The sequence below is a fragment of the Fundulus heteroclitus genome, chromosome 19 (genome assembly GCF_011125445.2).
Source record: "Fundulus heteroclitus isolate FHET01 chromosome 19, MU-UCD_Fhet_4.1, whole genome shotgun sequence".
NCBI lineage: Eukaryota > Metazoa > Chordata > Actinopteri > Cyprinodontiformes > Fundulidae > Fundulus > Fundulus heteroclitus.
Genome location: NC_046379.1, coordinates 15688028 through 15715828, shown reverse-complemented (window position 1 = coordinate 15715828; position 27801 = coordinate 15688028). Strand labels below are relative to the sequence as shown.

The 27801-nt window shown below is 41.1% G+C and overlaps 1 long non-coding RNA gene across 1 annotated transcript; it reads right to left on the bottom strand.

The window, feature by feature from the left end:
* Positions 1-7164: 7164 nt before the first annotated feature.
* LOC110368500 lies at positions 7165-8111 on the bottom strand. The gene is made up of 3 exons (XR_002428133.2): positions 8007-8111; positions 7761-7862; positions 7165-7613 (listed from the first exon to the last, which is right to left on the bottom strand). It is a non-coding gene; the product is annotated as an uncharacterized LOC110368500 (long non-coding RNA).
* Between the last annotated feature and the right edge of the window lie 19690 nt (positions 8112-27801).

Here is a 27801-nt window from a genome sequence, read left to right as displayed (position 1 = left end):
AGAAATGCGTCTAACCATATTTGCAAAACCAGTGTTGCAAATATTAGGCTGCAAAGGTTTCAAAAGCATGCTTTGCTTTTGTTGTGCGTGACGTGATTGTTATGAGGCAACTCAACGTGAAACCTTTTTATAGGTCACCATTAAGGACTGAACTAATTTGTATTAACTTGCACTGATATGGGGCAGAATTCATTCCTAAAAAATGACACATTCCATCTGTTTTCTGGGCTTTAAATGCCTTCTTACATCATATTTTCTTCCTGTGTCATTCCACTTTATTACATTTAACTTAATATACAGGCTAACCTGTTTTGATTTCTTTGGATATGTAGATGTTTCATGTCACAAGCTTCATTAGAAACATATTTACTGAGACAGCAAACAGGCTTAAATTGGAGGCAACCGGACTTTCGCTCAGTGCTCAGAAAAGATACTGAGGCACGTGTTTCACGGGGTCAAATGTCATCTTATCCTTATCACTTAAGGCTTTGAAAGCAGACGCCACCATTAAACTTAAATATATCCAAAAAGCATGCATAATTTGAACCAGTTGATAACTAACTGGATGATGGTCCCCAAACTTAAAGCCTCTTTATGTTTGCACAAATGACAACGCATGCATCTATTTATTGCACTTGACTCACCAATTAACATTCCCCCATAGGCAATACAGATAATGATGCATATGATTTGGCACGGCTAGATGCTCTGACTCCAAGTGAAGCCATTCAAGGGCCAAAGAAAGGAAGAGGATCTGGTGAGCCACACATATACTTACACAAAAGATGCATGTATGCACTCAAATACCACCAGTTTTGTTGTCGATGCTTTTACTCCACCACACACACAATTAAAGTCCCAATTAAAGGCCATTATGGCTTTTTCCACTAGCAGCCGACCGCAGGGGGAGCAGCTCCATGGCCCGAATGTTGCGGGCGCACAGATGTCTCCTGTGTTGTCATCCAAAGGAACTCAGGCTGATCCACAAACTTTATGATCATAATTACTGATCAAAATTAAAGTGCAGCAGCAATATAAACTCAAAGGACTGCAGTAATAAAAAAAAGTTTCCTGATTCCTGTAAGCAGGGCCAAGTGGGACCATGAGACAAACTCTGACTGAATATTCTCACTCAACACAAGAGGGAGCCATTTTCATTATATTTCAGCAGAATTTGAGCGATATTAAATACAAAAAAAGCCACATTTTCACGCCCAATTTAACCCAATTCTGTTTCCCACAGATGCAATGAGCAGAAGATTTGAGTTTGCACCCTAAGATGAAAGCGCTGGGCTCACATATCTGCTGTGAAGCCTCCATTCACCACCGTACCCACACACACACGAGTTCAACACAAGTGTCTTCCCTTGAGGAGAGGCCTAAAAGTGTCATGAGTTTCCGGCACTGAGTTCCCATCCTCTTACCCAGTGACCTTAATGAGAGAGTTAGAATCTCATCTGGCCAAACAATACACTGTTGTATAGGGCCGTGATAAGAGGTGGCCACTCAACAGCCTGTGGACATGCAGCTGCATAGGCGAACAGCTTTCCCTGTTTGTCCTCGGCATGACACGCACAATCGGTTGCCAGATAAAAAAAAGAAGAAAAAAAAGAAACAACCTTCACACGGACTCACACACACGTGTCAAAATGCATGACACTGCCCAAACACTCACACACACACACTTGCACACAAAAAGAGAGAATCCCATTCCCCCTCTTTTTGGGTCTCTGGGAACTAACAATCTATTTAAACCGCAGGGGCTCCTTTCATCTCAGGTTCAAGGCACCAATTATCTAATTTAGGATCTATTGATGAACAAATAAGTGCCAAATATCTGAAATGAGTGTCAACAACAAAAGTCCTGTGAACCGCCGAGTGGTAAAGGAGCTCTTTCTTTGCGGACACTATGATATATTCTCTGAGCTATTTAGGGATCAAAAAGACCCTTCTCTGTGCATGAACACATTTATTCTGTGTGACAGAAAACTCTAATTGAGTCAGCTGGAAGGTAGAAGGCTTATTCCCCTGGGAATAGCTGAAAACAATTTTGCAGAATAGGAAAGGGTAATTATTTTGGGTGGAATAAACTGACTTAGAGAATAAACACACCAAAAGATCTTATTGGTGAAGGTGGAGAGCTTTAAGGCAGAGGCACACACAAGCAAAACAATTTCAAATTCAAGTGCGGGAAATGTGATGCAGGTACTTTAATGTTTATTTCCCAAAGGGCTGTCAAACAACTTAATTTCAAACGTAAACCAGTCAAAGAGTTTAATAGAAAACTGATCACACCTACAAAGATTTCCAATCAAAACTACAGTTTTTATGCACATTAAAATTTCTTTACCTCAGTTTTGCAGATTCTCATCACTGAATGGCAACTGGTAAACAGATATCTCTCTATAGAAAGCTCAGGTGATTGCATCAAGTTCTGTAAAGTAAAGTAAAAGTTTTTTTTTTAAATATAGCACATTTTTACAAACAGATTTCACAAAGTGCTTCACAAAAAGGTCAACCCAACAAAATACACAGCAGTGTACCACGCCGTAGAAATAGAGGCAGTGCAATCCACAGTCTGGGTGAAAGAGCTTCGTACAATCGGTCTCATCGAGTGGTGTGGCGTGCCACTGAAAGGTTTTGATTCAATGGCCTCAAGCTACAAAAGAGGTGAATATTTGAATAAAATCAGCAATCTAGGAAAGAGCCGTTCCATGTAAAGCTTTGAAGGTTAAGACTAGAATTGGAAAATGAAACATAGATCTAACTGGAAGCCGGTGTAGCGACTTTAAAACATGGATTATATGAGTTCCCCTGTTTGAGCGAGTCAGTAGTCTCACTGCAGAGTTTTGGACAACCTGAAGATGAGCTAGCCCCTTTTTTTAAACCACTTCACAGATCATTACTCCAATCGTGTAGGGACAAAAGCATGAATTACCATCTTAAATTCACCTCTTGACACTATTGATCTAAATTTTCAGATTATGTGTATAGCTGAATGTCATCTACAAAAAGGGGGTAAAAAACACCACTTAACTGCTGACTTCATAGCTATGGCTCATCCTGAGCAAGCATGGGGCGACTGTGGAAAGGAATCGCTTCTTATTAACAATTTATATCAATTTATAATTTCTATCAATCATCTCCCTATACACTCAACAACCAACTGAACTAAACCAGTACAAAATGACTAAGTATGAAAAAAAGGTCTGAATATGAGAGTAGCTACAGGATACGAAGTGGAAGTACAAACTGAGATCAAATTGACCAGGGGTATAAATAACTAATATCTTTTTAAATGCTTCGACTGTCGAGGTTTGGCAGAACTTAACAGAATTATTCATGAAAATGGAGAAAATACCTTAAACATAAATAAAAGCAGTGGTTTAAAACCTCAAAGAGTTGTGTGACAATTGTTCTTGTAATTTGTAACAAGTTAGATTCTGTTTTTCTGATATTTTTGCCCGTTTGGGCCTCTGTACAGTTTAGAATCTGGGCATGTCTATTATTTTTTTCTCATGATGCTTTATAAAACTGTGATAATATATTTGAAGAAGCCATGTTGTTGGGTCGGAGAGTGAGTTGAGCTGCACCAGGAAATATTGAGAGCTGGTCGGGCATCGTCAGATGTTGGTGCAGGATTAAAAAAATAACGTGATGAATCAGAACCAGAAGCAGAACAGGAAAGAGAAAATGGCTCAACTAAACCATGACGACCAGACACTATTAACAACAAAAACAATAGCTTCTGTTAGAAAAAAAAAAATGCACTCTTGAAGTGTAAAAATTTCCAACGTGGTCTTGGCATTATTTCGTCCATCCACTTTCAACCAGACTTTGGGTGACTGGTGGTCATTAAACCCAGATGCACCATGGGGAAGGAGAGGAAAACTGTGACAGATATTCCACAGTCAACGAGCGGCCTCAGACGGACAATCTGCAGCAATCTGCAGGCTTTCGTGTGTGAAATAATGAGGTGTTTCCCCTAATGTAGGCAACGATCTGACCTCAGCAGGAGGAGCTGTGGAAAATATTCAGAGCAAATTCTGGAGGTTCCTTTCTTCAAATCCTGTCAGTGGAGTGTAAAAACCCATATGTGTGTGTCCATTAAGAACAAACAGATACACAGAGATGAAATGACGGGTTAATATTATAAGAAATAAAGGGATGAAAAGGGACAAAAGGAGGCCATGTATGTAAACAGTGCAGATAGAAACCAGATAAGACGCAATCCTAAAGGTAATATCGAGAGAGAATGAGTTTAGCAGAGTCCATTAAAGCCTCAAAGGGAACGCTAGGACTCTGATGGAGAAGACACTCTAACTCCAGGTTAGTGTCTCGCTCTGAGTAATGGACCAACCCGTTTCCAGACTCCCATGGCCCTTTCGAGAGCTCCGGTGAGCTCCCGTGATGAAGTTATGGGGAGGGTGGGGGGGGGGGAAGGATCGGGCACAATGAGCGGTGCTCGTCTCCATTTACTGTTGAATGCAATTTGGGATCAAATTGCAGCGGAAGCACGACTGACAGCAGAGGAATCTATTGAATTCAGCTCAGACATCACGGTAATATTGAGACTTGTTTATAAACAGAGATTCAGGATGGCTCGCTTGAGAAGTTCAGAGAACAAAGCATGAATAAAACAGGTGTGAAACTGTAAAAAAAAAACAACACAAAAAACAGAAATTCATATTTTGTTTTTCTTATCGCTAACATTGCCCTTTATGGCTTTTCCCAGCGGTTAACCAAGTCTTGGCTTGTCCCTGCAGAGCGACGCCATCCCTATTATAATGCCATCGTTCTCGCCTGCCAAACCATAGAGAATGATGTCACTTCCACTCTTGGTCATGGTGGTTTAGCTTTGGCCACTGGTGCATGTGACAATTTGTGCACCACTTGGCAGGCCTGAAAGTCCCAGCCTGGCAATTAGCCACAACACCCACAGCCTCACCCAGTTTTCATTGATGCAGTTTTTGGCCATACCCTTATTATTTACTCTAAATCACTTTCAGCACGGCCATGTTAAACGTCGGTTTTATTTTATTTTTTTTTGCTTTCGCGTCACGCCACTCGCCGTCTCCTCTCCAGCCATTTAGGCCCCCGAACGCTTTGTAGTCGTTTTTTTTGCGAGGCAGAAAGGAGCCGGGCAGGACAGGACGCAGGCCCAGAGGGGATACACAGAACAGGCGACGAGAGACTCTGGGAGTGTGCCTGTGGCAAGGTGCCCGCCGGGCCCGGCCCACTCCGCCTTGAGTTTAGTGGCAGCCTTTCTTCTAATGCCAGGTGGGAGGGGATGAAAGTGCGCTCAGCGGAGGCGGCTGAGTGGACACAGGCCACGGATCAAACAGCAGAGGTTCAGCAAAGCGTGGGAGTGCAGCTTTTCAGTAATAAAGCAGGGTTTTAAAGAAACCCAAATTAAAGCCTGTTCTAGTATTATCAAGGTGACTTTTTTTTTTTTCCAGGTGTTGACCCACATGTTTTAAAACATAAAAACACACTGAAACAAAGAAGAGTACACAGACACACCTTTCTATATTTGTTAATATAAGGTCTCACAGTTAACGGTGCATGTTGGAATAGTAACAAATCAAAGGAGTCGTCTAAAGACATCTTGATCGGATCGCGTCAAGGCAGCTGCATCTTGAAAAGTACTGTGGTCTCCATTATTTGGAAACAGGATAGGTTGTGAACCACCAGGACCTTCCCCATATCTGGCATCCCAACTTAGCTGAGTAGTCAGTGAAAGATTGGCCAGGGAAGTGAAAGATTGGCCTTTTAGACCTCCACTCCTCCCTTGTGAAGACAGGAGAACCATCCAGAAGGTCAACCATTGCTGACACACTCCAGCAATCTGGCCCTTATCGTGGAGGGGTAAAGATGGAAGTCACTCCTCGATAATAGCCACACAGAAACCTACTTGAATATTACCAAAATCTTGTCTTAGATCAGTCCAGGAGAAACAAGCTCTGTGATCCACAATAGAACGTTTTGGCCAGAAATCCATGTGTCAAGCTCTGAGAAAAGCCGACACAGCTCATCAACTGGAGAAGAACAACCCTGGCGTGAAGCTCGGTGGGTGGCAGCATCGTGCTGTGAGGATGTTTTATTAGGGTCTGGGCAACTAGTCCGTACAGAGGGTAGGATGACAACAGTCAAGTATGGACGGATTCATCAAAGAAACCAGCTTTAGAGTGCTCTGGACCTCAGACTGAGGCCTTCCTACATGACCATTACCCAAAGTCATGCGCACATTTTACGAGTAGATTATAGAATAATAGAATAATACTCAAAGCTACGTAAAGTCTAATTTAGAACCTAACGAATGTAAAACAAGCAAATGGGGTGAACACTTTGTGATGGAGATGTATACAGCCAGTCGCGTCATGGAGAGAAGCATATATTTTGAATGTATCTGTGATGTTACAGAAACATCGCTGTTGTCATTCGATTGAGATCCACCAGAGTTGCTCTTTTAAGGGGATGTCTCTGCTAAAAAAAAAAGTCTTTGTGAGCTTAATAACGTAGCGTAATAGTTGTGTTATGAGTGGAGAAGAATAAATAACGCATGACTTTACAGAGCTGTGATTAAAGCACAGACATCGACAAGCTCAAAAGAGACAACTTGACTACTACACGACTAAACAAATGGCTCGTATGCAGCCCTCAGCTGCGTGCATATAGTGCTGTGTGACTGATCCTGCACCGGCTGTGAGCTTTGCAGACTTCCTCACTAAACATCCTCAGCCCTCAGTAACCTCTCTTATCACATTTTGCAATTCGTGGATCAGTTTCATTCTGATTTGTTTTGGTTTTTGCAAAACTAGCGCAATAAATGCTTGTGCAAAAATACTCAATGTCTGCTGCAAAGGTGCATGGTGGTGTGATCTGCCTTTTACAGCTTCTCCTTGGGGGCAGCAGGAACATCAGTGCTTAGCGTTTTAACGTAGAGATGGGAAGAAAAATCTGCATATTCGGATTTGTTGAAAAGTATTCACAGTCATGTGTTACTAAAAGGAAAACAACTGTGAACTTTTCAAAAAAAAAAAAAAACAATCACCATGAAAGCAATGCAATTCATGCTTTTAATCATTTTGAGATCTTGTTAAACCCTACAAAATGACACATAATACAAATTTGTTGTTTTCTTTTTTTTTTTTGTCCAACATTTTATCAGTCTCTACTCTACGTGTTGGAAAACATGTACAATTAAATCAGCCACATTCATAAATACCAGCTTCTAATTTGTTTAGTAAACAGCGCCGCTGTCCAAACTCCGACTCTTGCGTCCCATATTTGAGGTTGGGAATTTTACATACATGCGTCCAATGTGAGTAAGAGCAGGGGGGCAGATGCCATTGTTGTCCTCCTAGCGTCTCTTTATTGCTGTGATTCAAGTTCAGACGTGTGGGTTAAGCACAGAGAACCCCAGCCCAGAGTGTGGTGGTGAAGATGGGACAAACCAACCGCCACTCGCAGCGTCTGGGCGGATGAGGAGGGAAGAGGATGACACTCATCATTTGGAGGTTTGGGTCTGATTGCTTCCCCTCGCGAGGGACTTAACCGTCCCCACTGGGAATGCGGTCCTTTTCACACCCACGCCTAAAGACAGAGGACGGCTGAGAAGAAAAAGTTCACAAATAAAATCCAAAATGCAGGCTTAAAGAGTGAAGCTGACTGTACAGAGTGGGGTCAATAAGCCAAAGAAAGGATGTAATCGGCAAAAAGAGATATTTTGTAATGATGATTTATTAACAGAGACTAACCAGGTTCGATAACTCTCTGAATCAGGCACGGGTATCAGGTGTCTTGTTAACGTTGCCAGCTTACTTTCAGCAAACCCTCAGCGCTAAAGGTGTTCACATCCCCTGAATTTTGACACATTTTGTTAATGTTCCAACCCCAAACTTCAATGTACTCCATTCTATTTAGATATTTATCTGCTAAACAGACACAAAGTAGTGCATAATTGTCAAGTCAAAAGCTTCGATATATCCGTCCTTCATCTTTACCTGCTCATCCTTGCAGGGTTAGTTGGTGGGAGACTGGTGCCTATCTCAAGCCGTCCTCAGGTGAAAGGCAGTGTCCGCCCTGGACAGGTCACCTGTCCATCACTGAGACACACAGGAAAACAACCATGCACAAAGACAAACATATATATGTTTTCGGACTTTGAAGGAGCCCGGAGTACCTGGAGAGAACCCGTGATGCATGCATGTGTAGAACATGCAAACGGCGTGCAGAAAGACCAAATCCCGGCTTTTGGTCTAAGTTGTTTTCATACCACGCATTGAGAACCCATCTGTGTTTAAAAGATGACGATATTTAATAGAGGAAACCATACGTTGGAAAACAGAGTCAATGTAACTTTACATCTCGTGCTGCTTTTAAAGCCCACCCCCTTATTTAGAGTTAAATGCAACGGCTTTATTGACTCAGACATTTCTGTTCCACAGCTAATCATTTCAATTTCCTGGTATCTTATGTCATTCATTTACTTTAATTACAGTCCGTGGAAAGGCACCAGCGATTCTGCATGACTAGCGTCTGCTAAAGAGAGCAGAGCTTCACGGCGTGCTGTTGTAGCTGCCAGTGTGGCAGAGAGAGATCCATAGTGGAGTTAATGACTGTGCCGGAGTCCAACCACACGGGGCTCATCTGAGAGCAGCAGCAGGTCTTTTTGATCTAAATACTGCAAATGAAGTCAAACGGACAGACGGAGACAAATCACCTGTGGCTTTTTTTTTTTTTTTAGATTTCTTTGGAACAGGCCGGCTTTTGGTACAGGGGGAGGGGGGGGGGTGAAAAAGGGCTTGATCTTTGTTCAATCATTACTGCTTTGGATGTCTTATCTTCTTATATCTGCTAGTGTGCTGGGGCAAGAGGAGAGCGATTACCTTGATTTTCCCCCGAAGATGAATAGTTCAAACTCTTTTAGACTGGAGGGGAAAAAAAAAAAAGCACAGAAACAATAAAAGCGTGAGGCCGGCTGCATGTGCACGACTGTGATCGCTGAACTGCCTGGCACTCTGACAGTCTCGGGCCAATAAAGAGTTATAGCCTTCGCCTGCTCCATTAATTAACAGCCATTCAGACAGGAAACCAGATCCAGTGCTCCGGTCCACTTTCATATCTCTTCTCATTTGCCTGCAGAAACCTCATTTTTCATTATTTATTGCATCACATCAAGAACAAAGATCATCAGCGCTGTGAAATCATCAGCAAATGTATAACAGCTTTGCTGAGGAAACACTGCCCTGAACCTTGCATACTGTTAGTGAAAGCTTCAACTTGATAAATATATATATATATATATATATATATATATATATATATATATATATATATATATATATATATATATATATATAAACAGGCTGGCTTGTACAGCCACACGTCCAGGCGTAATGGTAATGAACCCCAGGGACCGCAGGGAAGGAGAAAAGTGGACGCGTGTGTTTTATGATCTGGCAGCGCCACGGACAACGCAAATAATCGCCAGACACAGAGCAGCAGGTAGTTTCACTTAACCTCTGCTCTGCGCTGAGCGACAGCTTAACTGGAAGCACATGGCTGCAGAGCACGTTAGACAGAAGGAGAGACCGAGAGATTTATTCCTCCTATTAGCTGACCCAACAGCTAAATATCTTTGGAGGTGCAACAGAGCCGCAGAGCTGTTCGTGTTGCTATTTTTCCGGTAGCAGATCCGTGCAGCCAAACGTTGGCCGCCGCTCAGGTTTCTCCAGCCACATAGCCGGTGGTAAAACACACAAAAGAGTTGAGGAAGTCGCAGCTCTGACTGGTCTACCTGCATGGCCAGAAGGAGGAAAGAGCACACATCCCGCGGGCTGCGGCCTGCTGTTTACTGGATGTTTGCGGCCTGTGGCTTTGTCTCCTTCCCATTAGTGTGCTCGGTGTTGTCCACGTTCTGACTGGCCCTCCGGTAAATCCTGATTATTGGTTGGCCACTCTGCAGGGCACCGGAGCCACAGAAACCTGTTAAAGACTATAGGATGAATGAGACGAGCAATTGAGAGAGAGAGAGAAAGTGTTTCTATTTAGGAACAAATGCGAGGCTCCCTTATTTCTTCACCTTTTCCTCCATATGTGACGTCTCCTGTAATCATAAAAGTGGTTTCTGTTATCAGTTATTTGAACACTGGTTCCCCTTTTCACCCAAATTAAGAAGAGTCCTGTTCCTTTCTTTAGAGGAATTAGATTTTTTTTGCCACTTCCTTTAAAATATCGAACAAGAAAAAGGCTCCTAAACTTAAGGGTGAATTTGTAGACATTATAAGTTGAAATCTAGTAAAACAACATTAAATGGAAGACAAAAATAGTGTTTTACCTCCTAAAACGGTGAGTTATTTAAAAAAAAACAAAACTAAAGCTTGCCGTTGCTCCTCAGTAAGGTCTGTGTTGGATTTCTTTCCATATGTCCTAAAGACATGATTTCAGGTACTGCACAGCGAATCTTTATAGGCGTTGACACTTCTTTTTTTTGCCTGTATTTTTCTTTGTTTCTTTCTTTGAGAGATAAAAGAAAATCTGTTTAAAAGATTTAAAAAGCATCCAATACCTCCATTGAAACTGGAATTGTTGATCAAAGGGTGAAAATAGAAAACAGAAAATAAATAAAAAAAGGCAGCTTAGAACCATCCTAGATATTCAAATTTGTGATACTGCTGCTGAACATTACCTTTATGATTGTGATTAACCCAGATATCCCTGTTCCTTTTATTTAATATTAAACAATGCTCCTCTCATATCTACATGGGCGTCTCAACTACTAAAAATATAATTTACAAGTGGAGCTTAAGGGCATTTAGTCTGTCCAGCTGGCCAAACGCCTTATAGGTTATAGATAAGAATTTAAATGCAATATCACGGCAAATATTGCCTCCAAGCAGATGTCTTTAAGATTGCTTTATTGTGTAGCTCTGATCAACACCATCTTGTCAGAATCAGTTTTATTGGCCAAGTTTGTGCGCACAACTAGGAAGACAGTAAGTATAAAATACACTTTAGAGGAGATAAAAAAATAAAAAGAACAAATACGTACATTTATGTGCATGTATGCAGAACCAATATGCATGTTTTTTTATATCCAAATGACAACTTTCATTTCAGCAACTGCTGTTCCTCTGCTGGAAAACATCATTTAGACACTTTTTCCTTTGTGCTCTGTTTTCCTTGTTTTTCAGCATACATGAACAGAAAATTAGTGAAAAATGAAGAAATCGAAAATAATGAACCACATTCAACGTATTTACTAAAATAATGACGTGCATGTATCATTCACCTGCTGGGAATTTTCTTAATTTTAAGCATTCACCCAGTCAGGTACACACAAATTAAAGAACAAGACACAGAATAAATGAGGGCAGCCAAAGTCGTTCCTTGACATAGCTATAGTTCAAAAACATCTTGTTTTCTTCATTTTAAGACATAACTTTAAAGTACCTTTGATCTTCTGGGGACAGTTTTGTCCTCCATTTTCCTGCATGTTACAATATGAATAAAAACCAGAAAAAGTAATTAAGTGCCAGTATCATCTATGACAACTGAAACAACTGATCAAAACTGTCTTTGTTCCTAAAGAATCAACTTTCAGGTAATGTTTATCAATTGCAGACAGTTTTTTTTTTAGGATATGATATTTTCCCCGTTTCCCCGCCACTTTCCGATCTTTAAAGCACATCCAAGTGGGTAAAAACAAGTAATAAGTCAAAAAGCAGACAAAGTCTTTAAAGGATTATGATAATTGATTGCAAGTTTAGCTCTTTGGGAGCAGAACTTGTATTTAGGAACGGCCTAAAACCTACACAGGACTATTGGACGGCACCACCGGATCATAATGTTTCAATGTGTGCGCTGAAGGTCAGGCCAAGCATCGAACCACCATCTCACAAGTGTAAGGCTGCCCAGGTTAACTTCCCCGGTCATGAAACCCCACTATCAGGTTCCACCATGTGCTTCTACTTAGACCGCCAGGGGCTCCAGATACAGTGTGGAGACAGCCTCCTCGGCCACAAGACCGAACAGCCCCTGTGATTTTATATAGAGCAGGCTCAATAACGCACATCGCGGCGCACACCTCACTGCCGCCTCTGTGGTGCCTTACAGCCCAGAGTGAATGGCTCTCATCCTCCGATTATTACCGAGCTTCTCTGCTTACAATAGATGATAATAAAAAAAAGAAAAAATGGGAGGTTTGTTTTCACAGAGCAAAGAAATGCTCCATGATCGCTCTAAATGATCAATTAAATGATAAGAAAAACAATTTGGAGAGGACTTGTAGCAGAAACTTAAAGTCGTGATTTATGGACCAGCACGGAGATTGGTGATGAAATTACAGGGTTATCGTGACACACCCCTCGGCACTGTAAATGTTCCCAGCTCTTTCTGGTTTTGAGTCAAAGCCAGTCCCTTCTGTCTCCGTGCCCCTCAATCCCTCCTTCACCACTTGAAGTCGATCGCTGGACGTTTTTATTGATGAGGCCCGACAGCGGCCCAATTCCAATGTAGCTTGGGACATCTGATACGCACACCCACCCTTAAATAAAACAAAATGAAACATAAAAAAAAAAAAAAAAGGAAGGAAAAATGTAGGTTGGCCTCCCCTCTAGGTTCAGAGGCTCCACTACCCAGCAGGCACTAATTTCTCTTTCCAGTCATGGAATATGATAATTTTCTTATTTGCAAGAAATATCAATTGCTCAAGGCGGACACATAATCATTGGGGAGGAAAGCAGAGGCTACCTTTGTAATGTGCTTAACAGGCTAACCCATTTAGCCGCAGGCGCTGTTTGAAAATGAGAAAGTGCTGATGGTCAAAATCAATTTTCCCTGTGTCCAAATTACTCCCTGCCCGGCTTAGAATTTCACCTAAATGGCCAAACCTTAAAACACTGATACTAATTCTATCATATTAGAGCCTGGTCATATAGTTGAAGCTATTTCTAATGCTATTTTGCTGTATTTATTGATGCAGGGAGATGACGCAGGGGCCAGGGAGCGAAGCGTTTTGTTACTGCCTGTGTGTTTGTGCAGATGTCAGGCGACACGTTCACCGCACCTTACAGGCATCAGTCTTTAACGGCGCTTCAGGATATTTCCAGTTTAAGGGGTAAAAGATGTTGCACGCATGGTTGATGCACATTTCTCATATCAAAATGTTCTTTCCCAGACTTTAGTCAAGTTTTAAAAGTATAAATACAATAGTTTCTGGTGAAGTTATGGCAGATCTTTCTGCTATGCTTGGGCTGTAATACCTTGCAAAAAACAGTAGAGAACAAAGATGGATGGATATATGAAAGGAATTTTCAGACAATGCGACAGTGATTAAAATCGGGGAATGGTGATATTTTTCCATACCTTTATTTTCTTTTTCCATCTTATTCCAAGGCTGCAAAATCCTTACTTCCTTTTCCAGAGGAGCTAACAGAAGATAGCTTCTCTCTTACAAAGCAGTGTCTGATTTCTCGAAATCAAGTGTCTTAAAAAGTTTATTTGCATATCTAAAATTTCTTTATAGATTTCCTGACACACAGGTCCAGTTATAGAGCAACTTCAAAGAAATGTAAAGCAGCATAATTTGGTTTGGATGCTGATTTGTTTCCAGGAAAGAGGGATACAGTAGTAAGTTGTTACAAGTACGGTGTACGTGGAAAATTCAGAGGAAGCTTGTGAGCTTTGACTATTGAAATAATTCAGGAATTTGCAGTAAAATCTAAGATAAGAATTGAAAGCCCGCAGTATTATCTCATGCAGGCGATGGTTTCAAAGTTATAAATAAATCAACTTCCTGTCGTGTCTGTGTCAGCTAGTGTTGGATCAGCCTATGAGAGCCCTTTGAGTAAGGTGCCATCAAACATTTGCACTGTTTTACAGAGTTATTGTGCCAGAGGCCATAACTCTGAAGTGTATAGGTGAAATTAGAAGCTATGACAGGAGAAAATTAACAAAATAAGGATTTTACCTGAAGAAAATACTTGTTTTGGAATGGCCAGCAGGGAGATGTCCACACAATCTGACGCATTTGGAGAACTTTTGCAATTGATAGTGGAGCAAATTTTTGCATTCAGTATGGATGCTAACTGTTGTGGTTCCACGAAGCCCCTCACCTGGTTTTCATAATCTCAGCAACAAGCATCAGGCACCTCATCAATGCACAGGGGCTCCGGCTCCCTGTTGACAACACATGCATGAAAGCAACCAACATTTTCAAGGCACATTTAACCGATAATATCTATATTTTTCTCTGGTGCTCATATACCAATGCTGCCCTTTGCAACTATTCCTATAAGATCCATATCAAAAACCGCCACTGCCTGCTAATAATGCCCCGTCAAAGGAGAGCAAATGCTGAAACCAAAACCAAAAGTGCTTCAATAAAGTACCATTTTATGCATGTTCACACATAAGCAGCTAAGCTCTTTTAGTTTTATTATGTTTCTCAATACTAGCTCAGCTCTTACAGATTTTTTTTGGCCTGCTTGTCAATTGAAAACCAAAGCAAAAATGTTTGATTAATTGCAGAAAACTTTTTGTAAACATTTTTTAATATTTGGATTTACTATGTCACAAACCCTTGGCATTTTAACAGATGTTTCAGTGCAGGGGTGTCTACACCTTTTATATCCACTCTGTCAATTTTCCTACAGTAAAATAATATAGGATGCAAACCGCGTCCCCCATCTTTAATCTTTGATACAAGTACATCAGAGCGCGGCCCCGGACTTGCTCGAAAGGAGCCGGAATATTCCTTGCTGGGACTAAAACCTGACTTGACTTCCCCCTCCAAAACAACTCTGGTCAGGACTATAGATCTGTGGATTCGAGGTTAGGTCGGCTTGCGGCCTTGGCCCGTCCACCTGGGCTACCCGCATCATAAACAACAGCTGTGTGTCAGGTCTGCTTCTGTATCAACATCACCACACTGGCCACTGCCTGCAGCCGCACGTAGGTATTATATCCAACGAGACTTCCTGCTGCATGCAGGCCCTGTAAACACAAAGGCCACTGTCCAGGAAGCTAAATGAATCAGTGTGAAGATGCTCAAAGGTGACAGCCGAAATGAGTCTTTTTGGTTCTAGCTAGAGTCAATCAGCTGTATGATAATGAATGGACTTCAATATGCCCTCTCGCACTCTCAAGACCCGGAGAACTTGAGATTGCATATCGGTTGCCGGTCTGATTTATCGGTTAAGGCCTTTCCGCTCGTCAGAACCGGGTCGGCCTAATGATATGTGTCAGCTCTTTAGGCGTGAACAAGGTATATTGTAACCATTTGGGCAGAAACGGGCAGGCTTTCCCGATATTGACTCAAACGCACAAAGGGGAGAAGGAGGGGAGGCGCGGAATAAAGTGACACTAATGGAACACTGATGACAAAACAAGGCGCGCACGGGGACCACTTTCTGCCGTTTTTAATTCTTAATGCCGAGGCCTCGGGTTTCAGCGTGTCTTGGGCCGAGGCAGCTGCTCGCGTCCGGACGGATCTGGCACACGGATTAGGATTTCTTTGTGGGGAAATGGTCACGTGATTTACTGTTGCTGGAGAGGCGCTACAGGTGCCAGCGCGCGGGGGAGGTAGGGGTGAGGATAAGATGACCGAGAACCCGTCTCCTTTGGAACCGCACCGCGCTACCTCACCCGCCGCTCTGGAAGCTGCTCTGTCGTGACTGGACCGAGAGGCCGGAGCGTCACCCAATACTTTGAAAACACACTTTGATGGTAATTAAATATTAATATGGGGAATCAAAGCCCGAGAGCTGTATCCACATTACATGGAGCATGCAAATCGCTCCAATCAGTGAGCCAACTGAAATAGCAACTGGAGAGTTATATAAATAAGACTATGGTTTTCTTTAATATCATTAATATGGACTAAACCAACTACAGAGGGGAAAAAAATAACATTGAAGTGTAAAGCAATGACTGTAATTATTACTATTTTGCATGTAAAGATGGTTTGACCTTGTAAGAGTCACCGGTAAATTTTTAAAGGGATAATTTGGCTTTTTTTAAAGTGAGAAAATATAAAAGATGTTGCCATGGGTTGGTAGGAAATTAAACAAATCCTCAAAAAGGTTTAAGGCACTAGAACTGAGCAAATAGAAATAATTACAATGCCAATTGGTCAAATGCTATCCAGACAGGACTTTCCATTTCAGCTCATGTCAGGAATTTGATATAACAAATTAAAACAACACAATTATTAACAATTTACCCTTTGACAGTTCATCTCAGCTCAATCCAGTTCAGTATATTTATATATATATGGCGTAAGTTCGCAACATTTTCCTTCTCAAGGCACTTTACACAAAAAAACAGATCCAGTTTATTTTGAATTATACGGAAATACACAATAAATCAAATTCATATCAAAACAGTCAATGATATACACAAATTAGATCAAATGACACACAGGTACATCTGGCACAACAGCTTATTTAAAATTATAGTGCCAATTAGTCAAGTCAATCTATGTAAGGAAGCACAACCGCTCACTTTAAGACATCCACTTTGCATAAATCCTTCCTCCCAAGCAAGCAGTAGGACAGAAATCCCTTTTAATAAGCAGATATCTCCAGCAGACCAATCCTACAGATGTGCACGCCGTGCTCATAAAGAGATGGACATGATCAGATACAATATGCAGGAAAGTTCTGGTGCTTAAACAAAGCTCAATTGGTACAAGGGCATCCAATGAGTGCCAAGAAAATGTGTCCCACACCGTAATACCACCATAACTAGCCTGAACCATTAAAAAAAAACACAGGATCGTTTCATGTTTTCATCTATTTAAGCTCAGAACGAGACTCAGTAGATCAGGTATTGTTTTCTTGAAACTCGTGGAAATAGGACATCTGTCTGCTGGTAGCAGAACTCTTACTGATAATAACTTGAAACTTAAAACTTCACTTTAGAAATTCCAAACCCTCCATTTGAGATGCCAGTCATTTAAAATGGCGCACCTTTGTTGGTGACGTTCAAACAGTTCTCTGCCTTTTTCTCTTTTGGTTTCACTCTACCCGTTTCATAATCGGGCCTGGTTTCCTCCCAATAGGAAAACATCCCCTCTTTCCTCCTCGCCTGAGTCTGTCAGCGATTCTGTGTGGGCCTGGACTCAGCTCAGCCTGCGGCCAAAAATATCCCCCCATGGCTCCTCTGGTTGGGACAGGCCACAGAGACCACAGGCACACAGCCCTAAAAATACAGAGCAGCTCAGCCACAGCTCCCCTCCGTTCATTTATTAGCACGGTGCAGACTTACAGGGATCCAGAGATGGCTGAAAAGTGATGCAATGTTAACTTACGCGTTGGAAAATAACAATGCTGTCTTCTTTTACAAAGGTCTGTCTCCAAACTTCTTGTTGCAGACTTTGCATAACTTCAAATTTCAGCTCGGAGACAAAAACACCTCCTGGCTAAGGCAGAAAAATTTCGCATGTGGCGTGGGAGAAATTCATTAAACGTCGTAAAGCTGTCTCGCCAAAAATGATTAATCGCTCTCTGGCTGGCTCTCAGAGATATCATCGTATCGTACCACCCATTATCTCTGCAATCTTACGAGACAGAAGGTGAGAAGGAGAGTGTTTAATTGCAGCAGTATTTATTTTTAAAGACAAGTTATACGTCTGCAATCCTCTCCCGGTGCGCCGGCCGCCGCTGCGCTTCCCCGCGCTGCGCCAATGTCGCCGGGCGGCTGCGCCATGTGTGGGCGCTGTTTGTTTTGCGTTCGTGCCTCCGACTTGCCAACAGATGAGACAGGCCTGGGCAAAAAAAAAAAAAATAAAAAAATCACACGATACGAGCGTCTGTGAAGAGACGTCTCTGTTTGTGCGACTACATTTGCAAATATGAATATGTTTTCATGGAGACTGAGTTTATATAGATGTGATATGTATCTGCTCCTGCGTGCAAGGCCTGCTGCATACTTGCGTTTTTTTTTTTTTTTTTTTAAAGTATGCGTGAATGTCTGAGTGTGTGTGTGTGTGCGCTTGTGTAAACAGCTGGCATGCGTGCCTGTGGTGCTGTGTACACAGAAGTGAAGGTATTCTGGTTGAGGTTAGGAGGTGGGTGGGGGGCAATGCTATGGCTGAATGGGGCATTTAGTGCTGACAGTTAAAAATACGCTCGCCGAGCAGAAACAGTGGCGCTACTACTACTACTGCTGCTGCTGCTGCAACAAATCCACGGGAGAAGACCCATCCCCGCCCCACTACCTCACAAACAAACACTCTCCACAGCAACCGCTTTCCGTCAGTCCTGATCTGGCTTGCCGCCTTGCATGCTAAACCTGATGTAAGATAATGGTTAACCAGAGGCATGGGTGCATGCTCGGGAGTGCTGCCAGACATTAAGGTATGCGGGTTCTCTGTTGACATGAAACAGATTGTTTGATAGTCAAAATTAAACAAGGGCTTTTCATGCCGTGTGTTGTTGCAGCGAGCTGCGTCTACGGGAATATTGGAGGCAGTGGACAGATTTATGGGTGCATGGGAAAGCCGAGTACATAAATAACACGGTTGATATTTGAAGGGAATCCCATGGTTTTTAGATGGTTGCCCTTTATTTATTTGCAAATTTACTACGACAAATCATGCGTGTACGTCGGTGCTCATTTAATCTTGATTTATTCCCTTTTTTCCCCAAACATGGCATGGGTAGGGTACGTTTACAGTTTTGAAGCGAAGATTAAACCTGCCTATCTGTAGCAGTCATGGTGAAAGAGGCGGGGTAAACCCTGGAGAGGCCGCCAGTCCATCACTGGCAAGCTTCTGTTATAAATACAAACAGATTGTTAGGGACGCGTCAGCTTTATGAGTCTTTTCCACATGAGAAAAGAGCATTTTCCAGATAACCTTGGTATTTGTCCTTTTTAAAAAGTTACTTAAAAAGGTTTTCAACTGCACAAAAATAACTGTGCCAGGTTTCTATGTGACAATGCAAAAGAAAACAAAGATGTTACAGGACAGAAATGGCTATAGAATAAGGCTGATTCGGTATTTGGCGAACCATTTCTGTGTTAATTTGGACGTTTGTTTTGAATTATCTTGAACAAAGACTCAGTCTTTGGTAGCTGGTGCTAAACTTTTCTGGTGGGGGGGGGGGGGGGGGACTAGATCTCGCAGATTACAGCACAACAATAAACTCTACTTGAATCCACCCACAGCCATTTGCCTGTAAAATGATTTTGTAAACAAATGACCAAATGTTTGATTGCTGCGTCATTCTTTCTTGTCTTGTCTGACCCTTCTGTTCGCATGTAAGTGGTATCCATGCCAGTGCATCAAACCTACTAGGTGTGTTACTTTGATTGACAGATATGATGAATTATTCTGATTAAAAACCAGTATGAGGTCACATGGAAGCCAGAAGTGTTGAGACGTAAATACACTCTAATTCAATGGCACCCATCGCCATTAAAATTTTTTTAATTTGGAAGCCCAGACTGTCATGGGAATTCTAAAAAATGTACAATCAGACACATTTTATGTGATAAAATATGATAGTCGCTTTTTGTTTTGTATGTTTACTATATCTACACTTTTTTCATCCAATTTTAATGGGTGAGACGTGCAAGCGCTCCCTATTGACAAGCCGCCACTGGCCTTGAACTATCTCAGTTTTCTAGCAAAGGCCACCAACATTATTTTCTAAATGTATTTTTAACGATGATGTAATGCACTTGAACACGGTTCTCCAGAAAAAGCCCACAGCATCACAGATCCTCCCACGTACCAGTACTTAACGGTGGACATCTGACCTCGCCTGCAAGCTGAATTCTTGGGGCATTTGTGCGTTCACAAACACACGAGGATCCGTGTTTACAAGACCGCAAAATATATATATATATTAGGGCTGGGCAAGTTAACGCGTTAATTTCGCGTTAACTCATTAGACTATTAACGGCGATATTTTCTTTAACGCGCATTAACGCATGTTGCTCACATGCTTTTATTTTGTGAAGGTCTGTGGTGTAGGGGTTTGAATCAGAACAGTAGGTGGCGATAATGCGCCAATAACCTCGCTGTCAGCCAAACCTCGGATTTAAAGAAGAAGAAAGGGGCTGGCCGGAAAAAAACAAAGCCGACATGCGGAAGGCGGTGTTTCCCGCAGGAATTTCCTTAGGCGAGGCGGTGAGTTGGCGGCCGGAACAAGTTTTGTGCGGAGCGGAGCGGGGGTCTGCTTAGACGCCGTCGGTGAAGTCACTTCTCGTTTCAAAGTATCCATGTGTTTTTGCCTGTTTTTCCCTGCCATTCACTATATGCACGCGAGAAAGCAACAACAAAAAACCGCGTGTCAACGTCAAATAAACGCAAGCATATGGAGTTAGCAAGCATTTCAGTTTAAAGTTCTTCCAGCATCGAATATGACAGAAACAAGTTAGTTGTAACCACTGCCAAGTTACACTTTGGTATTGAACATAAAATGGTAATGCTGCTCCCTGCTGTTACCTCAGAAATTGCCTGTTTTTGGTAGATTTTTCCCCATAAAGAGAATTCCCTGTCAGTGGCAATAAGCTTTAATTTATTATTATTGCTATTTTTTGTTTTACATGTTTAAGTTGAGCTTTACACTAAATATGTGTTACTGATAAGTGCTACAAATGTTACAACACTTTTGTTCATATGGCAGCAGAACATTAAAAGTGCTCTTTACACTACTTTTGAATTCATTCTTGGAGTTTGTAAATACAATGCGATTAATCGCGATTAATCAGGCAAATTATGCGATTAATCGCGATTAAATATTTTAATCGTTGCCCAGCCCTAATAAATATATAAAAAAATTCTTCAATGACTTCAATGAGCTTTTATCTGCTATATAAATTGATTATGACTGTTTAATAATTGTGGGAGATTTTAACATCCATCTTGACAAGCCAAAAGACAGAGGCGCAAAAACGCTGTGTGATATACTTGATAACTTTGGTTTGAGTCATCATATAAAACAAGCAACACACAATCGAGGACACACTCTGGACTTGATTATCAGCTAAGGTGTGAATATTTTCAACGACTCTAACTGATGTCACCCTGTTATCTTTTAAAGCACAATCTCCGTCAACTCACTTAACAAAACAGATATTGTAACAAAACGTTATTTTACAGACAACATAGCTGACACCTTTAATCGAATCTATTCCGCCTTGTTTCAATGCCATAACACAATAGATGAGTTGATAGATCATTTCCATTGTAAGATTTCAGATATTATCAATTTCATTGGGAAGGTTCTCTCTGGGAGGAAGAAATCTCCATGGAGAAATGCCCCATTAGTGAGATTTGAAAGAAAACTGTCACAGGGTTGAACGTAAATGGCGTTAAACTCAACTTAATGTTTATCATAAAATCTACGAAAAGAGGCTGCAAAACTATCACTCATCACTAAAACATGCAAGGGAAACGTTCTTCGCAGAAATCATAAACATCATCAACGCTCGCACTTTATTCACCCCAGTTGAAAGACTCATAAACCATCCTGTCATTGTACCCCTGGAACTCCACTCTACCAGGGCCTCCAATGAAATAGCCAACTTCTTTGCAAATAAAAATAAAAATAGAGGGTTAATCTGCACATCCGCACCAAATCCAGTACCAATGTTATGCTCAAACATAACAAACACAGAGAAAAATGGCTGCATTTGAAGCCCTCAGCTATAAAAGCTTAAAAGAATGTTATTATTAGTACTAGAGAACCTGATATCAGCCAGACACAGAGTTTAGTTTCAAAAAGTTTATTGCCATGATGAGTAGTGGAAGATGAGGCAGGCAAACAGAACCAGACTGGACAGGAACTCACAGATGTAATCAGAATGACCAGAAGCCGAAGACAGAATCTTGACAGAAGCCACACAATGTTTCTCCAGCGTAAAGAGCGGCCAACAGAATCCCTCAGGAATCATCCCTTCCAAGCGGTGCACACAAACACAAGCTGATGAACTAACGGGGCAGAGTGAGGAGTGAGGACTGGATCCAGGGAAACACAGAAGCAAACCAAGGAAAGCCACTGGAGCAAAAAGCACATGCAGGCAGGTAGCAAGAGGAGACGTTCTGGCCGGGACGGATTGGCTGAGGCAGGTATATGTAGGCAGAGGATCAAGTGAGCAGAGTAAACACTAATTAGTAGCAGCAGGTGCAGCTGATCAGGTGCTGAGTGGTGACTGGCAGATGACTGAGCTGGTTGGATGGTTCCAGAAAAGTCCAAACAAAAAGCAAACAAAAACCTAAATCATGACAATCATGTCTCAAAAGGATCTGGAAAGACTAATCCATGCGTTTATTTTTAGTCAAACTGATTACTGCAACGGTGTTTTCACAGGTCTGCCTAAAAAGTGGATCAGACAGCTGCAGCTGATCCAGAACGCTGCTGCCCGCGTCCTCACCAAGACTAAGAAAGTAGAGCACATCCCCCCAGTTCTAAAGTCCTTCCACTGGCTCCATGTATCTCAGAGAATAGACTTTAAAATACTTCTGTTAGTCTATAAATCCCTGAATGGTTTAGCACCTAAATACATTACAGACTTGTTATCAGTGTATTAACCATCCAGACCATTAAGGTCTTCTGGCTCCAGCCTATTCTGCATACCTAGAACCAGAACCAAACATGGAGAAACAGCATTTATCTCCACTTATCTGGAACAAACTTCCAGAAAACTGTAAAAGTGCGGAAAACCTGAGTTCTTTTAAATCAAGATTAAAAACCTATTTGTTTAGGACTGTTTTTGACAGTTCTAGTTAAACTGTTCTACTGAAACATCATTAGTTCAACTTTTTTAGTCCAACTGTTTATTGATGTTCTATTTTGTTTCTACATTTTATTCCTACTTGCTTATATTCTGTTTTATTTTCCTGTATTTTAATCATGTAAAGCACTTTGCATCGTCTCTGTACTGAATTGTGCTATACAAATACATTTGCCTTGCCTTGACAAAGAAATTATATAACAGTTAAGCTCCTCCACCTGCTGCCTTGATATCCTGCCTATAACCTTCCTTAAAGAAGTCCAGCCTGTCATTACATCTGACCTGATCTGAATAGTAAATTCATAACTCTCATCAGATGTATTCCCCCAGGCTTTGAAAACAGCAGTTATTAAACCGATAAAAAAGAGCAATCTGGACAAATTACATCTGCAGAATTACAGTTACAATCTCCAACCTGCTATTTATCAGTAAAATTATTGAATAAGCTGTGTTTCAACGCTTAAATAGCTTGCTTACAATGACCAACAACTGCTTTGGTGTTTTTCAGTCCAGGTTCCTGTGCTCACCACATTACTGAGACCTCCCTCGTCAACGTGTTCAATGACATCCACATAAATACAGACTGTGGAAGAACCACAGTGCTGGTTCTGTTGGACCTCAGCGCAGCACTAGACACTGATGACCATGATATATTATTAAAGGGACAGGACAGCTGGGTCAGACTCTGGTACACCACTCTATTGGCTCAAATCCTTCCTAAAGAACAGGGTCCTCTTTGTGTCAATAGGGAACTTCTCATCAGAGCGGACAAAAGTCACATGTGGGGTACACCAAGGTTCAATCCTGGGACCCCTTCTATTAAATATTTATATGCTCCCACTAACAAGAAACAAGATAAGTCACCATAACCAAGCAGATGATACACAGCTCTACATTACAATGTCACCAGGTGACTCTGAACCCATCCATGTGCAGCACTGATGCTTAGAACAAATCAATGCATGAACAAAAACAAAACTGAAGTTATTATCTTTGGACCCAAAGAGGAACGAACTACAGTCAGTTATTACAACTACAAAAGCCTGAAATCTGGGTGTAGAGATAGACTCAGACCTGAACCTCGAAGGACAGCTGATGCAGAACGCTGCTGCTCATGTTCGCATGAAAACCAGGAATATAGAGCACATCACCCCAGTTCTAAAGTCCTTACACTGGCTCCCTGTAGCTCAGAGAATAAGCTTTAAAATACTTGTGTTAGTTTATAAATCACTGAACGGCTTAGCACCAAAACACATTAATGTTCTGTTGTTGCTGTATCAACCTTCCAGCGCACTCAAATCTTCTGGATCTGGTCTACTTTGCTGCTGAAATGTGCCATATTGTTATGGTTTGGTCTGATCATTCTCCACTCCTTGCTCCACCCAGTCACTGTTCAGCTTACATTTATCGGTTTCACCTGCTGCTGCTAATTAGGCCAATCTATCCCACCTAGGACCCCACCTGCCCCAGTCAATCACTCCCTGCCAGAACGTCTCTTCTCATTGCCTGCATGTGTTTTTCCCCAGTGTTTGTGTCGCCAAGCCTTCACTAGTGCTTGTGTGCTCTGCCTAGTTCAGGTTGTTCCTGGGGTTTCTATGTCTCTCTCTGCCCTCGCTGGAGACTGATCAGCATCATCTTGTCAAGTCAACCTCTGCCTGCATCACATGGTCAAGCCAGTCTCTGCTGTCATCATCATCATTGTGTTTCAGCCTGTACATACATGCCATTTGCATCTTTCACAATAAACATTTTAAAACTCAAACTGTCTGGTTAGAATATCGGGTTCCCAGAGCACCATGTATTACACTATACAAATAAAATTGACGTAAGGCATCTCCAAAAGTCAAATGGCAACCTGTTCCAGTTTGTTGTAAGGCTGTTCCAAGCTCTTGTGGTCATATATTACATGTTTAACACCATTTATGCTCAACTATTTTACCCATCATCAGAATAAAATAAATGGTTTTGCTTTAAAAGACCCAGGTTGTACTTTGCAGAAAGGGTAAAACATAACCAAAACATTAATATACTGTTTTGAGGTATTTTTCTGACACACATGCAGAATCACTTGGAGGACACACAGAGAAAGTGCAGTATTTGTTTGTATTGAAGATACCACAGATAGGTGAACAACTAAGAGAGATTTTCTGGAGTCTGGAGAAGAGCAGTTGGATTAGGCAAGGAAAAAATATATAAATAAAATATAAGGGGAATTGAAATAAAGATGGCTTACTGGCTCGAGATGAAAGGACGTTTTTAAGGGAGAAATTGTGATCCTGGTGTCAGGGTATAGATAGAGATTTATGTTCCATAAATGGTGTTGTTATAGGAAGAACAGGTGAGACTTGAGATCCAAGAAATAGGTGAACAGAGTTGGAGAGCAGGAAGCACCTCAGGAAGGTTTGTCAAAGGAATCCAGACTTGGTGTGGCAACTTTAATCTTGCAGCACAGTGCGTAAAAATGTTAAATTGAGTGACAAGGTTGTTCCTCAAGTGAAAGATAGTGGGGCTGCAGCTCTTTAAATCCCCAGAGAATTGCAGATTAGAAAAAAAATAAAAAAAAATAAATAAATGAAATAAAAAATAAAATAAAAAATAATATATATATATATAAATAACACTCAGACACCAGGATCATGACCTAATGAGTCATAAAATGTCTTAAACAACCAATATGTAGCCACTTAAAAAAACAAAACAACTTCAAATCTAATCTTTTCAAAACCCATTTTAGACAAGCTGCATAGAAATCCAGTACAAAACAAAATATGCCACATTTGCAGCTGCAGAAGGTGATGAAATATTTTTTACTCGTCTTTATTAAAAGCAGAACTCATAGAATTGAATTCACCATTAAAGCTTTGCAGCCACCATTTCAAGCAGTTACAGCCTTAAAATGTAAATATTTTCAACATTCAACCTCCATTAAAATTATGAACAAAAATAAAATTGTGTCAGTTAGTAAAATATGAAAAGGATACCAGATCAAAGAAATGGACAATAAACTTATTATACAACAAAAACCTCCCTTAATGTTGGGAAACAACACCTTTAAACCATTATACCAGCTCAGGCAGTCTGGTTTGAGACAATTATACGCACATCGAAAAACAGGCTTTGTTATTTTTACAATTTGTGAATAGAGATTTTTCATGTTCTTGCTTGTTTTTGTTAAAACATGCAAATAGGGATCAAGCGTAACTCAAATTTCATTCAAAGGAACCTTTTCTTAAAAAAAAAAAAATCCCTTAAGGCATGAGCAGAAATGTTTTGAAGGATGTTTATAACATTGACTGTGCATGACCTTTCTGCCATGTGTTTTTGACTTTAATCAATTGTGTGAAACCATAAATTATGTGTATCTCTTAGGGGGATCAGTGATCTCCTTGCCTCGTGATACACAGACACCCATTTTACTTCCTTATTCTTGGTCTTCTTATTCTTTGCTTTGTTATTTTTTTAGAGCAATTTTTAATAAACCTGGAGAATTGGGGAACCAAAGTGAAACGTTAGCTGTTAAAATTAAGATTAATCAATGGAAGTGTGCACGGTGATCAAATGAAGTCAGCGGAGGTACTCTGAGACAGCTACTTTGAGACCAGAAGTTCATTTATTCGTCCGACGTCGAGGTTAGGTGGAAAAGATCAGCGGGTTCCCACCTGACCCACCAGAAAAGAAGCCTTTCAGACGCACATATTTAGCACAGAGAATATAAATGATGGGAATAACAAACAAACAGCTGTGTGCTGTGGGTCATGAGGCTGAAAAAGAGGCGGTGTGGGTGAAGAAAGAAACCATTTCTAACACTATCCTGCTAAGTTTATGCCTGTTCAGTGAAAAGTTACAACGGTGAGCTGCGTATTAATAAAATAAGATCCAATTCTTCAAGAACTCACAAAGCTTTTTTTTTGTTAATGCTGAACTAAACAAAAAAATCCAGATCTTTTGTTAGTTCATGAAGTTACATCCAATTTAGTTTTTTGCTGCACTTTTATGAAAAGCTGAAAACCAAAGTAAAAGGTCACACAGTTTGAAAAAAAATCTAATTTCTTTTTGACTTGCTATCTCATTGTGGTGAAGAGGTTTATGTCTCTCTCTAAACCCCAGTACCTTCATCATCTGGGTCGGTTTGTCTCACGGTTGTCCGATCGTAAACTGGTTCTGGATGAGGTGGCCACAAAACAAGCAAATCTAAAACCTTTAAGATGACTCCAGTGTTGTGATCCATGTACTTTGAGTTGGTCCATCATGTTGGTTCTCCTCTACCTCTTACCTGCCCTGTATTCTGTTTATTGAATTCACTCGATCCTACCATCAGTCGTCTTCTGTATTTAAACCACATTTTTTCTCTCTTTACTCGCAGGACTCTACTGTTGTGCTAACCCAGGCTCCTATGTTCTGTTTTTCTTGTTTTTTTTTTTTTTTAGTGCAAGCTCCTTAGCTTGTTCTCATTAAGTTATTATCAGCATAATCAACCACCCTGCAGCTGCCTTTGTCCTGTTAGCATTTTGAGATCTAATAACTCCCCAACAACAAGCATAAAACATGACATTTAGTGGCCAGGGATCAAGTCACCTTGCCCTGAGTGGGGAAACCGTAGGCTTATCATAAATTCAGGCCCGATGAAAAGGGAAACACAGCAAACGGGTGCTTTGGTCCAACAAGACCAAATGTGAACTTTTTGGCCAGAGCATGTGTGTAGGAAACTAACATTACCCTGAAGCCCTGATCACCACAGTGGTGGCAGCATTATGCTGTGGGGTAGCTTTTCTTATAAAATGACTAAGAGCTTGGTAGACGTTAATGAGAAGAAGCTACTACACAGGCCTTTTTTAGAGGCTGTAGAAGATTTTAAAATAATACGGATGTTCACCTTCCAGCAACATGACCCCTAATCATGCTGACACTAAGGTGCAATTCTCACGTTGAAACACAGTTTTCTGGTCTAATTCTCTTATATATTTTTTTAATCTTTTCCAATGTTACATAAGCTAATATTTTGGAAGGGCTTTTCCGGTTTTGGTTTTATTATACCAGGACCTCCCAATG